General features: G+C 45.0%; 1 protein-coding gene across 2 annotated transcripts in view; it reads right to left on the reverse strand.

Moving 5' to 3' along the window:
* The window catches only part of RAP1B (RAP1B, member of RAS oncogene family), a 190346-nt gene extending 181890 nt beyond the window's left edge, over positions 1 to 8456 (reverse strand). The window contains exon 1 of one of the 2 annotated variants that reach the window (XM_029597232.1): positions 8362 to 8456. The gene's annotated coding sequence lies outside the window, so the exon portion shown is untranslated. Of the gene's footprint in view, positions 1 to 8044; positions 8202 to 8361 lie in introns of those variants that run through there. The other variant, XM_029597231.1, reaches the window with a different exon arrangement.
* Between the last annotated feature and the right edge of the window lie 6065 nt (positions 8457 to 14521).

Consider the following 14521-nt stretch of genomic DNA (forward strand, 5'->3'; position numbering starts at 1 on the left):
TGTAAGGTAAAAATCCAAAAGGCTTCTCGTGTGTTGAGCAATGATCGTATATCCCCACCGCGGGGAGAGAGCTGTATTTGCTCAATGATCGTCCATTTCAAATCTGTGATAGTGTGGCCAAAATCCACCAGATGTTGAACCATTGGTGCCGTGAGCTTCAACGTGGTAAATCGTGATTTGTGTTCCCCCAATCTCACTCGAATGGGTCTAGTAGTCCGTCCTATGTATAGTTTTGGACAGGTACAAATGATCGCGTACACCACATTGTTAGATTGACAGTCGGTGTTACTTTTCCTCCAAATCTTGTAACCTGAAGATGGAACTTCCCATAAGACACCCGTAATGGTCTGTAAACACCAGGAACAATGGCCACATTTGCGGTGACCCACTAAAGGGTCATCTCTATCATAACTGTCTATCTGAGCATGTACTGTCTGGTCTCTGATGTTTTTCCCCCGTGACATGGCGAATGTGGGTGGTTCTGAAAAAATGTCATACATCGATAGTATATGCCAATGTCTGTGTATTGCTGCTTTTATTGCACTTGCTGCTGTTGATTGTTGCAAGACACACGTTAACCTAGATTCTTCCTTCTGGGGTTTATATTGTAATAGTGACGAGCGTGCACTGAATTTTGCTCTCTTATAAGCACTGTTAACAGCCTTTTGTGGATATCCCCTTTGTTGGAATCTGCCAGTCAATATCGCTGCCTGAGTCTCAAAGTCCTTCTCAGTAGAACAAATTCTTTTCGCTCTGAAGAACTGGCTCACTGGGAGCCCCATTTTAAAGCTCCTAGGATGATGACTTGAAAATCGTAACAAATTGTTGCGGTCCGTCGATTTGCGATAAATAGTAGTGTGTAATACTCCATTGACAATGTTTATCTGGACATCTAGAAATGTAATCTGCCGTTTAGAAACATGAGAAGTGAATTGCAAATTTTCATCCAGAGTGTTAATCCATTCCAAAAACGATTGCAATTGTATTTCTGAACCTTTCCAAATGTAAAAGATGTCGTCTATAAAACGATACCAGCATAAAATGTATTGCCACCAATGAGACGTATATACCCTAGTCCTTTCGAACTGGGCAACGTACAGATTTGCTACCGACGGGGCAAGGGGAGACCCCATCGGGATCCCATGTACCTGATGATAGCAGTTTTGACCGAACCAAAAAAAGTTGTTATGTAGGACTATTTCAGCCAACTCTAGCAATGTATGGGTTTTAATCCTTTCTGTGTCACTACGATGACCTAGTGTACATTCCACAATTTCTAATGCTGAATCTTGCGGTATATTGGTGTACAAGGAGTTTATATCCATAGTTACCAGGATGACTGATTGCCACTCGACTGTCAGAGATTCTAAATTTCGTAGGAAGTGGGATGTATCTTTAATATATGATTGTGACTGTGTCACGTACTGTTGCAAAAAGATGTCTAAAAAATTGGCCACAGGTTCCAGGACAGACCCGTTTTGAGACACTATGGGTCTAATCGGCGGAGCCGTCAGGCTCTTATGTATTTTGGGTATAGAATAGATCACTGGACGCCTGGGAGATGAAACCATGAGATAGGCTTTTTCTTTTAAAGTGAGTCTTAAATCACTATCAACCACTTCACGTACCAACAGTTTCAAAGACTCTGTAGGATCTGTGGAAACTGATCTATAGTATTTCGCATCAGTCAAGTGTGCCGTAAGGTCTTCAATATACTTCGACCGATCTTGTATTACCACTGCCCCCCCTTTGTCAGCGGGTTTGATGATAATCTGGGATTCTTTTTTTAAACTCATAAGAGCTTCCTTCAGTGCTGGGGAAAGATTTTGTGTCCTTCTATGTGTTTTAGATTCAAATGTGGCTAAATCCTTAAGTACCAAAGCATGGAAAGTTTGAATGTAGGGATCCTGAGGTCCCGGTGGTATCCAATGGGATTTGGGTTTAACAACAGACGGATCAGTATAAATCACATAAACACTAAAAAAATTTTTCCATTGCACAGTGTAGGTATTTATTTCAATTAGAAACATTAGAAAAACAATATTACAATTTTGAAAAAATTTTCAATTGTCCAGCGACAGAGCTTTCGCTCTTGATTGTTGTTTGATTAATACCAGTTCGCTGTTTTGGTGTATTGTTGGATATTCATCTATTTGTAACAAAGCCAGAGCTGACCACCCCAGCAGTAAGCTAATATATCAGAAATTAAAAAAAAAAAAAAAGCATATCCTCTAAACATGCACACAAAACATGGTGTACACATGTAGTCTGCATAAACCATGGTTTACACACAAAGAACATGTTTACAAATTGTGTTTCATGCATACATGATTCCTGTACTGCATACTCCAAAAGAGAAATAAGAATGGCAACAGCTCAAGTGGAAGAAAAGATTGCTAAAGAGAAAGTGAGGTGACAAATGCTCAGTTCAGTGTTTATTAAAGATGACCTTGGAAGAGGACCACTGCTGGCTGGGCAAAAGTAGAGATGGGTGTGAGGGATAGATACCACCACACTTACAGATGAGTGCTTGGTCTGAAAATAGCAAAACAAGTGGACAAGGCCATGGTCCGCTGAAGGAGTTCAATAGATCCTCAGATACGGAGAGGCGCCACAAGATTGGAGAAGGGAGATTTTTTTATTTAATTTTGTGGTTCTGCTTCACAAAAGCAGTAGCAGAGAGAAGGCTGGAGACTACAGGCCGATTAGTCTTACCTTGGGAGTGGGAAAATTAATGAAAGCATGCTAAAAAAAAATAGTGAATTATCTATAATTCACTCACTGTGAGGCTGCTGGATCCAAGGCAACATGGCTTTATGAGAGGAAGGTTCTGTCAAATCAAATCTGATTCATTTTTTGATTGGGTTACTACAGATTTATATCAAGGACAGACGTGATGAGGGTTACTTTGATTTCAGCAGGTCCCACATATGAGGCTCAGGAATAGAATGAGCAGCCTGGGAACGGGCCCCAATATGGTGAAATGGATTGCAAATTGATCGACAGGCAATTCTTTGGGGAGAGAAGTGCAATTAGTGGAGTGCCTCAGGGATCGGTTCTGTTAAATATCTTTGTAAACAATACTGCTGAGGGGTTAGAAGAAGTTTGTCTTTTTGCTGAGGACACTAAATCTACCTCAGAGTGGTCACCCCTGAAGGAGTAAAGAAAATGAGAAGTGATGTCAAAAAAGCTTGAGGAGTGTAGAAGATTTGGCAACAGATTCAATGCCAAGAAGGGCTGTAGTAATCCATAGGGGCTATACATGATTTGGGGGGGGGGGGGGGGGGAGAGAGATTAATGTATATAGGGCTGGGAGGAAGACGTCAAGGTGCAGTGAAGGTGAAGGTAGAAACACTAAAGGGCCAGAGGAATGCTACTGCTGCATAGAGAATGGCATAACTAGCAATTAAAAGATAAATGCCCTTTTAGAAATCATTGGCGAGGCCTCACCTGGAGTATTGTGTTCAGTTCAGGACGTCATCTCTCAAGTGGAAGAGCATTGAGAATAGAAGTAGTTCAGAGAAAAGGAAAATGATGTTGGGGTCTTGCCACCAAAGGACATATAAGGACTTAGGGATCTTCTAAAATACATACACACATGACCGAAGAAGCAGGGATGATGATACCTTCAGGAATTTTAAAAGTCTGTATTAATAATGCATAAGAATAAAACATTTTCCAACGGAAAAGAAGCTGTAGAACTAGGAGTCAATGTGAAGCTCCCATGGGAATAGACTCAGGAGTGTCAAGAAATACTTATTTACGAGAAGGATGATGGATGCAAGGAATGCCCTCCTGGAAGAGTTGGCGAAGACAAGAACTGTAAGGTAATTCAAAAGCATGGGATAATACAGAGGATCCCTAGTGGCTAGAGAATGAAAATCAAGAAAAGGGATGACCTGTGGCAAATTTTGGTTTTTAACATTTCTGCATGGGAATAATTTGCACAGAGTGACAACTTTAAAAAACCTTGCTGGGGTAGACTGAATGAGCCATGACTTTTGCTGTCATTTACTATATTTCTGTATAGATCAACACTAGCTCAAGAAACTTCACTCCACCCCAGGAGTTAAGTCTATGCATCTTTCTGCATTGGAGAGTAATAGCTACACAAGATATGCCAGTTGGGTCAAACCAAGGTCCATTAAAAAGACTGGTCACTCCGAGTCACAAGCACCCAGCAGATCCCAAAACGTTGATCCATTCCTTGTTACTTCCAGCCATGACATTCCTTAATCTACCTGGCTAATAAAGTTTTACACTTTTCCTCCAGGAACCCATCTAAATGTCATTTAAATCCTATGCTAAATGCCACGACCATGTCCTTTGGCAACAGATTCCATAGCTTGATTGTATACAGTGTGAAAAAGTAATTTCTGTTTTAAATCTGTTTCATAGCATGTCCCCCCTTGATTTAGTATTATCTATTCTAGCCCACTCAATATTTTTAAACCTCTACCATATCTCCCCCCTTCCCCACCAAGTCATCAGAACGGTGCACAATATATTACCATTTTGTTCTCCATTCCTTTTTGGATCATTCCTAACATTAGGGCCGATACAGAAAGGGCACGTAAGAAAAAAAAAGTGCTGCAGTGCCAGGCGCCCGCTCGTTTGCCGCGCACACAGTTCGGATCACATACTGCTCGATACAGTATTTAAATGGCATGCAAATGCAAGCCGCATCCATGAAGTGCAATCCATTTACTGTATAGAGCGCTATACAGCATCCTGGGTGCGCTGGTACCTGTCATTTCAAATGACATTTGAAATGACAGGAACCAGGAAGTGGATGGTTCTCCTATGCTCGGGCATCAAGGATTGCCAGTCCTCTTTCCCCCCCTCTCGAAGAAGGCAAAAATCGACTCGACATGTTATTAAGCAAATAGAAATTGTAACAAAAGTAAACTTACTGCATGCTTCCAGCAGCCCCAGTCCTCTCTCCCCTTCTCCCGAGGACGCCACTGCGGCTCCCCTGCCTCCCGGGGCAGCCGGCGGCGGAAAGCGGCTTCCAGCAGCCCCGCCGAAGGTGCATGAACGAACGTCCAATTTTGGGCGCTCAAGCAGCGAAGGCACATGAGCGCACGCCGTGACCTGAGCGCCCGTATGGACGTCCGAGGTCACGGTGTGCGTTCATGCACCTTTGCCGGCGGGGCTGCTAGTAGCCACTTTCGCTGCCGGCTGCCCCCGGGAGGCAGCCGGCGCCGCAGTGGCGCCTTGGGAGGAGAGGACTGGGGCTGCTGGAAGCATGCAGTAAGTTTACTTTTGTTACAATTTCTATTTGCTTTAACAAGAGAGAGAGAGAGAGAGACAGAGAGAGAGAGAGAGAGAGAGAGAGAGAGAGGACTGGCAATCCCCGATGCCCGAGCGTAGGAGAACCAGGCCACACCATGTTACTTGCTTGCTCCAACCCACCCACTTATTTGACCGGAGCCTGCCTATTTGCTGTCACAATCCTCTAAAGCCAGGGGTCGGCAGTAAATTAGCGGGTTAAAGACGCGGCAAAAACAGTTAGTTAAAAGAGGCGATAATCGGGCTGCACATTACTGTATGGGAGGGAATAGCTAATCCGATCATTTACCTATCATATACATGCCGCGGGCGGAAAGGGATGTATCGATTTAAAGAAGTGGTAAAGATTGGTAAAAATGGATAGTGAATCGCAGGTTAGACTTACATGGCCAAATTGTGGGTAGAAAGCGGGTTAGAAACAGGGTAACCGCGGCTGCGCTTTATTGTATCGGCCTGATTGTTTGATTTTTCTCTCACCACAGCTGCATATCAAGCAGAGGATGTCAGAGTATTGTCCAAAAAAAACTTTGAGGTCCTTTTCCTGGATAGTGATGCCTTATACCAAACCTTGCACTGTATACCTGTAATTAGGATTATTTTTTCCTATGCGCAACATTTTGAACATTCCCACATTAAATTTAATCTGCCATTCAGAAGTCCAGTCGTAGAAGATCCTTTTACAATTCCTCACAATCCACCACTGTTTCCATCTGCCTCATACATATCCCTTTCATACATAACTAATGGCACTTCATTTAACCCTAACCCTCTATTTTTGGTCTTTGAACCAGTTACCAATCCCACAGTAGAATACTGCCTCCTATCCCATGACTAATTTCCTGAGTCAAATGCCTTCTGAAAATCCAAACAGTACACCAAAAAGCTCACCTTATTTACACCTTTAGAAAAATCTATTAGATTTTTAAGACAAGACTTCTCTTTACAGGCAGACTAGATATGACAGCAGAAAGACCATACAGACTGGTTTCTCTATTTGCTAAAACTTATGTTGACTCTTTCCCCAGGAAGCCAAGTGTATCTATACGGCCAGTAATTTTGTTTTGCCCAACATATATCAAGTTCACTGGTGTATAGCTTTCTGGATAACCCCAGAGCCCTTTCTAAAAAAATCCATGTTACGTTGGCCATACTCCAGCCTTCAGGTATTATGGCTGTTTTAAATTATATATTACAGAAGTGCAAATTTTGGTCAGTCTGTGTGACTGTGAGCTAAATTCCCTATGAAATCAAGAAGAAAGCTGTATGCACAACCATTCATTAACATGTGTACAGTCATACACTGGGGATTCTGAAAGGTATTCTAAACTCTAACCCTGGACAAGAGCAAGGGCACTCAGAAAATGATTGCTGAGATTCAGAATGCCATCTTAAAGTATCCAAGGCAGCAAATATTTTGGATACCCAGGACGTCCGCTCTGGGTTATTAAATGTTTTGCTGAGAATCAGAATACCTAGGGCCATATCTTTCCTGGCCTGTCCTGTCCTGAAATTACTGCTCTAGAAGACTGACAATCGTTTGCTTCTTGTTAGAGTGTACATGACAGAGGCGATTTAATAGCCAATATATTAATAGAGACATTCATAATCTAGTTAATCCCCACTAGGAACTAACTCAAGCAACAACGCAACACAGAACGGATAGAACTTGTTTTCATTGAAAATAAAATCAATGCTTGTGGTTGAGGCATTCACCTTACCCTACTTGTTTTCATTGAAAATCATGCAATTCTCAATTTATACAAAAGTCAGTGCACATACCCAAGAATGTTTAACATATAAATCAGTGTATAATTGCATTTTACATTTAAAACGTTTATAGCATTTTAAAACAAAAGTGGACCGAAAATTAAGACTATTGCATTAAAAACGTAGGACTGTTACTTTAACATAATGCGAGTTTACTTGTGTCAGTGTGCAACAGAAAACCTTTGTTCAAAAAGTATATAAAACGTCTTACATAATTATAAATTGCACTTAAACGGAAAAGAAAAGACACGTTAAGGGAGAAAATACAAGTGTAAACCCGATCAAGCTTTAAAAATGATTTTTTTTTAAAGGGAAAGCAAAGCTTTTGGCCCTTTTTTCCCTGTCCGCTAAAAGGTTCCCCTGACGCTGGGTGAGAGGCAGGAGCTGCTTGCCCTAAAGCCTTAACCAAGGCGGGGGTTCCAAGCAATTTCGACAGCAATTCCTGCTCCTAGATCTCAGTTTACCGCAGCTTCCCCCTTTTCCGTGTATTCCACGGGGCAGCCGAATGTGACAGAAGGGAAAGGAGGCGGCGGCGGCGGCAGCGGCTCCACGCCAGCAGCCGCACGGGACAAGTTTTGTATTTCCGCTCTAACTTCAGCTGAGGCTCCCGGCGGAAGAGAGGGAGGCGCTGGGGAGCCGGGCGCCCTCGCGCTCCGAGGAAACGACAGAGCGCACCCTCCCCACCCCCCTCGGCAGGCGACAAGCGGCTGAACCTCCTGGACGGCGAACACCGCAGGGGAGAGGGAGGGAGCCGCTGCTGCCGCCGGCCTCCGGTTCCGCCATATTTCAGGAGTACCGAATCTCTTCGGCAGAGCGCGTCCTCCTCTGCCGCCGCTACTCCGCGAGCGCGTCCCGGCCTCACCCCCACCCGCGACCGCCGGCAGGCCCCGGTTCCCCCACTCCGGCCCGGGCCTGACTCGGCGCCACCCCTCCGACAAAAAAAAAAAAAAAAGTACTAGCAGCCAACCGACGCCCGGCAACTCACTCTGTGAGCCCCGCTCTGCGGCTCCTCCTCCGCCGGCGCCCGCGAGTCCCTTCCCGCCCGCAGCCCGGGAGCACCGAGAGCCGCTGGGGTGAGGTTCCCGTGGAGAGTTTTCGCCGTGACGTCACGCCGCCAGCCTCGCTCCCGCAGCTGTGACCTGTCCCTCCCTAAACAGCGCGAGGCCGGGAGCGCGCGTGCGCCAATCGGCTCCGCCCGTGCGCGCGCTGCTGCTGCTCGCTAGCACGAGGACATCCGGAGACGGTCGTGTGGCTCCCTGATGCGGAGAGAGGGCGGGTGGTGACCACGTGCGGCGCGTTTACCTCGTGCCACAGGCCGAAGGTGGGGTGGGGGGAGAGTTCATGCGGTGAGGCGGTGGCGGCTTGGAGGCTGCTGTCTGCTCATCATGTTCCCAATGCGTGACATTTCCATGCGTCCGGAGAGGAGGTTTGAGTAGTTTGCACAGTAACTTTGCAACATAAGGGGAAGTAATTTCTCAAATGAGCTCCTCAATTTGGAGCAGCTGTAGTAGGAATTTTTTTTTTAATAATTTAGTTGCCAGTTACAATTAGTAAGACCTTTGCCTTTTTAAGCATATTTTCTTTAATTGCTGAGGTGGCGAATTAGTTAAAGCTTTTGAAAGTTCTTCCTGTTTGGCAAATCTAAAAACCCAACAAGCCTGATCTGAACTTACAGGAGTGCCCAGTTTTGATCAAATAAGCTTACTGATCCCGTCATTACTTCGGATTGTTTGCAGCCTCCGTGGCCCAAGGACTTTAAAGTGTGAATTGGCAACACTTGCGCGTGTTAAGGTAGCATAGATGAGAGTATATGCTATGTTAGAAACATCAACAAACGCCCATAAATCAGTGTAAAAAAGGGACGTTTCCACAAGAAAGATGCTATTTTATAAGCAAACCACACATGTAAATGTGGCACCATACTCGTGTATATTTACTTCTGCTCATTATCAGGAACAAGTGATTGTAAACATCTTAAAAGTAAAAATGACCGGGTAGGAGGTCTGGGTGAAATGGGAGGACTTCAGGCTGAAGAACCAGGAGGGTCTTCATGAGCTGCAGATGGACTGAGTGAACTGGTAGACTATTTAGTAAAACCGATTATTTCATTGTCTCGTGAATGCTAGAAAATCCACTAATGTACGCATTTAAAAGCCAGTTTAGGGGGGGTAAATGTGTCTAAATTACACGTGTAAAATTTATCCATGTATCCATTTAAAATTGGAAGTAAAGATATGCATGTATATCATTTGCGCACACTTATCCAACTAAGGGGGTCATTTATCAAAATGCGGTAAGGCGTTTTCGCATGCGTTAAGGGCTTATCGCATGCGTAAAGCCCCGTTAACGCATGCGATAGGCCTTTAACGCATGTGAAAACGTGTTTACCGCATGCGATCGCACCATATCGTATGGTGCGATGCAAATTCCAAAAATAGGAGGAGTTAAGGGTGCGATAGCTGCCGTGACCGTGCAGTAACATTTCATTGCCATTTGTGATGTCTTCCATAAGTCCAATTTCAGCTGAATTGACAGCTTCAGAGCCTCAGAGAGAGAGAGAGTGAGTGCACCTGGCCATAATATCATGGCCCATAGGCAGGTATTTGTATCCCTATGGTAGGCCCACCTAGTAACTCGAGGTGGGGATTAGGTAAGTGTGTAGGGGGTTAGGGGCCACTTTGACATTCTACGTGACACCTACGAACAGAACAGTGGTCTCTTGTGAAGATTTGCTGGCCTTCGGAGTGAGGAAACTCACTGCAAGATGAGATTTGGGCAAGGTTCTCTCAACCTAGCTTGATGGACTCTCTACCTGGGTAACATCAAGCTAGGTTGAGAGAACCTTGCCCAAATCTGCTTTTCTGTGCACCTCCGACTTAATATCATGGCGATATTAAGTCAGAGGTCCCGAAAGTTAAAAAAAAAAAAAGAAGAAAAAATTTAAAATGGGCCGGCGGCTGTCAGGCCGAAAACCGGAAGCGCAATTTTGCTGGCGTCCGGTTTCCGAGCCCGTGGCTGTCAGCGGGCTCGAAAACCGACGCCGGCAAAATTGAGCGTTGGCTGTCAAAACCCGCTGACAGCCGCCGCTCCTGTCCAAAAAGAGGCGCTAGGGACGCGCTAGTGTCCCTAGCGCCTCTTTTTACTGCCGGGCCTAATTTAAATACATTTTTTTATTGTATCGCGCGCACAGGAGAGCGAGCGCTTGCCCGCTCTCCTGCGTTTTTTATTGTATCAGCCCGTTAACTGGATAAGTCTGAAAAGAATATATATCCAGCTAAATGGCGGTTTTGCTGCTACTCAGCTGGATAAATTGGAATTTATCCAGATAAGTGCCGCTACTTAGCCAGATAAGTCAGAACTTACGCGGCGCATGGGTTTACATATGTGAGCATGTTTGCGTGCATATGTGCTCATATTTTATAACCTGCGCTTATATCATACACAGGTTATAAAATACTGTAGCAACTTTGTGCGTGCCCATATAGACACGTACAGGCATACAAAGGCAGATTTGAAAGTTATCTGCTAAGTGGGGGGTACAATGAAATGTTTAAAGTAGAATAATGTAACCTTCAAAGCAAAGGTTTTTGTTGTTTTTTTTAGTATAAGATGAGGTTTTCATCAATATAAAATTATTATAGGTATCTGGTCACATTTGCACATAATCCCTGTCTAATCACAGCAGTTGTGTTCCAGTGTAACAGCAGTTTGAGGTAGCATGACATTACCGGGGAGAAAGTGGTCCCACAGACCTGACCCTCTTATGCCACCTACGTTTAAGAAATTGTGAGTACACAGCGGGTTAGAAACGGGGTAACTGCGGCCGTGCTTTACTGTATCGGCCTGTTAATTAGTGACAGGATGCCTTACTGAAACAAGACAGCTTTGTGACACAACCTATTAACTACCATTTCTTGTCTCAGGATGCCTTATCTGAACAATGCACCATCTCACTGTAGTTTATATTTTTTATATCTAAGATAGATCTGAAAACACAGGTGAACCCTTTCTCTTCCAGATGGGGGTTTTATGATAAAGAAAAAAAACTGCAGGGAGAAGACTTCTTGTCGGCTCCCGAAACCTAACATTTGATCTGTTTTCTGAAAACATAGCCTGTGGCAGGAAACTTTATAGAAGGCGAACTGGGTCCCGCCCCATGGTTTTCCTGCACAGGCAGAATTTCACAAGTAATGAATCTCATCAGAAGTTACTTTTTCTGACATCAGGCTGATGTTAAGTTTGGTTTATCCATAACCCCCTGGAACTGAAGCCTTATCCTGGAATACAGTAAAGTTACACACTCAACTCAGAGGACCAGAAAGTTGTGCTGTCCAGTTCTGAATACATTCCTTAGCCTAATTTCAGAAAATATATAAGTTATGGATTCTTTTTTTGTTCTGTAACTGTTATAGAAGTAAAAAAAAAAACAGGGGTCCTAACGCCCACGCCCTGTTTCCCTTTTATGAACAATTACTAAATAATAAGACGTCCCGTCAAATGAGATTTTTCTGAAAATAAATAAAACGCTGAATACAAAAATACATGACAGGCGTTTCTGCCACCGAGTTTTGTTGTTGTTAACACCCTTTGAAGTGGAATATCGTGGCATGAGGTACAAGCATGCAGACGTTCTTCTCCGCTCCAAGAGGGACCACGGGCAACAGAACTGCAATGAAGTTGAGTCAGTCTTGAAAAGAGCATCCGTCTGATCCGAAATGCTCTAACTTGGAGCTCGGTACCTTGTTATGCCTCGGCAGTTTGAGGATGCGGAAGATAGTGGGAGGGGATGATCGCAGGCAGGCTTCCTCTTGGCGTTCGCCCACATCTTCTCCCATCTGTCACATGACAGCTAATGGTGAAAACAATGAGCTAAGCAGCCCTGTATTAGTGCAGTTATGTGGCAGAGTCTCTCCCGTTAGGGTCCCCCTCATTACTAAAGCTTTCAGACATTTTGGGATGATTTTTTCAGCTGTGATGTACGGACCAAAATGTCTTTTGTGACCCCCTAACTCCTTACTCTGTCACTGTCTGATCTTTCTGTTTCCCTCACTCCTCTCATCCCCCCTCTACCTCTCCCCCATCCGTCTCTTCTTCTGCTGTAATTTTCTCGGCAGTTCCCCTCATTACCCTCTCCTTCAGAGCCCATTCTCCTGACCTCTCCAGCCTGCTCCACTTTCGCTTCCCTTCTGCCTCTGTTTTCAGTTCCTATTTCTCTTCCCTCTCTGACCTTTTCTTATTTTAGTCCCTCTGTTTTTTTTTTACCTCTGCTCAAGCTCCCCCCCCCCTTTGCAGCCCCTCTAGGTCGGATCTTCCTCATCATCACCATAGTCTTCAGTGCTGCTCTCCTCCCTCCTTCCCCCCTGGTACAGTTCAGCTATAGCTCCTCCACGCCCTGTGGCGCCCCTGCTTCCCAAGCAGGATTCCTTTCGGTCACGGAGCAGGCGGCGGGAGGTGCAGACCGCAGCCGCAGCGGTGTTTTGTACCTCGGAGGGCTCTGGCGATCCCGTCAGGTGTGCCTTCAGGCGGCGAAAGTCCTAAAAGAGAACAGTAAGGATGTCTTGGGGGTTCATTTTCTCCTGGAAAGAGTCCAGTATAGTGAAGAAGATAAATCATCAGTGGCCACGCCAACTTCATAAATCTCTCTTATCTTGAGGGCGTGGCCTTCATTTTTAGGGAGTTCCCCACGTCCCTATAATACTCCGTGTGTCTGCCCAGGCTTCAGGGGCATATCCGCTGATTAATGTCAGGATCAGTTATTTATTTAACTTTTTTATATATACGACGTTCCTGTATAGAATAAACATCACACAACCGGTTACATAGAAACTGAATAGTCGCCTGGAAGCGATACAAGGAACATGTGATACAAAAAACAAACAACTTATGAACTTGATTGAAATGCACACCCACAACGCTGACAGAAATGGGCTCCCGAGCGGGAATCCGCCACCAAACAAGAGCAACCAACTTCAAAACTGAGGAAACATCCACAACAAGTGACGAGCCATGAACCCGATCAAAGCAACAGCAGCGTTCTATGAATTAATACATTTTTTTGATGCCCAAGAGCAGGTTCCATAGGAGTCAAATACACTCTTGTTTATTTGACTCCTATGGAACCACACAGCAAATGAACATTGTGGCACATAACATCTCGGTTTCATGTGCTCAATTTAACATTTCCCTACGCCAGTTTACACCCCAGGCACACAACCCATTCCCTCATCCACTCAACCCAGCGCCTTTGTAGTCCTGAAAGTTGCATTCAGCGCAGGCTATTGTTAACGACTGAATGATTCTCCGCCCAGAATTTGATCCCATTGCTTTGTATACTTTGAATCACAATAGGTAATAGCCCTTCAGTTCCACAGCCTGGTGAGGATTAGTGATGTCTTTCATTTTCTGCATCTCGTGTAAAGCAGTTTCTTGCATCATTCCATGCCAGGCTTCAAATGGAGGGAGTTCCACCCCTTTCCAGGATGATAGAATAGTTTTCTTAGCTAGTGTAAGAGAGAGAGACACCACTCGGCAATCTCATATTTATGTCTAATAAATGCAGATATATGAGCAGGGCAGGTGTAAGGGTATTAGGCACTCTAGGCGAACCTTCTGCCTTGCACCTGCTCTCCCTCCCCTGTTGCACCGCGCCCCCCCCCCCCCCCCCCCCCGTCGCGGCCCCAACTCCTACTTCATTCGCGCCCGCCGTGTGGGCTTCTCTGGGTCACGTGCAGGATGGGCACAGCCCGCCACATCTCTGTTCCTCTTTGCCGCTAGATAGGGATAGGGCTCCACTCACGGCCCCACATGCTTGCTCTTGGGCGCCCCCTAATGGTGCCCAAGGCAAACGCCTAGTTTACCTAATGGGATGCGCCAGCCCTGTATATAAGCATGCCCGACACACCTTGTGCCAAAACCTCTGCAGTCTCGTGGAACGAGTTACCATGTGGCACAGCGTGCCAGTTTCTGTGTTATGTTTTTCACAGGAAACAGCTTCCCAAAGCTTCATTTTAACCCCCATATTCCTAGTTTTATAGCTCCAAACCAATTAAGCCTGATACTTCACTTTGAATACATATCCAGCGCAGCTCACTGCTTCAACGGCAGAGGGGGGAATGAAGAAAATAGGATTTATATTCAGGCAACAACCAACAAGGACTGAATTGCACAGGCTGGGTAAACAAATAAGCGTGGGAGTAGCTTGCTTATTGCGGCGGTTACTACCCCTAACCAATTAGGCTTGATGCTTCACTTTGATGCAGCTCCAGCACTGCTCTCTACATCAATGGCAGGGGTGGAAGGAAATTGGAACCAAAAAGTTACCAATAAGGGCCCTGACCTCAGCAGTCAGAGTAATAGATAAGTATGAGAAAAAAAATGTGTGAAAGCTTACTTGGCAGATTGGATGGGCCGTTTGGTCTTCTTCTGCCATCATTTCTTTGTTTCTATGAATTGAATTTCACTC

Source organism: Rhinatrema bivittatum, chromosome 4, assembly GCF_901001135.1.
Source record: "Rhinatrema bivittatum chromosome 4, aRhiBiv1.1, whole genome shotgun sequence".
Lineage (NCBI taxonomy): Eukaryota > Metazoa > Chordata > Amphibia > Gymnophiona > Rhinatrematidae > Rhinatrema > Rhinatrema bivittatum.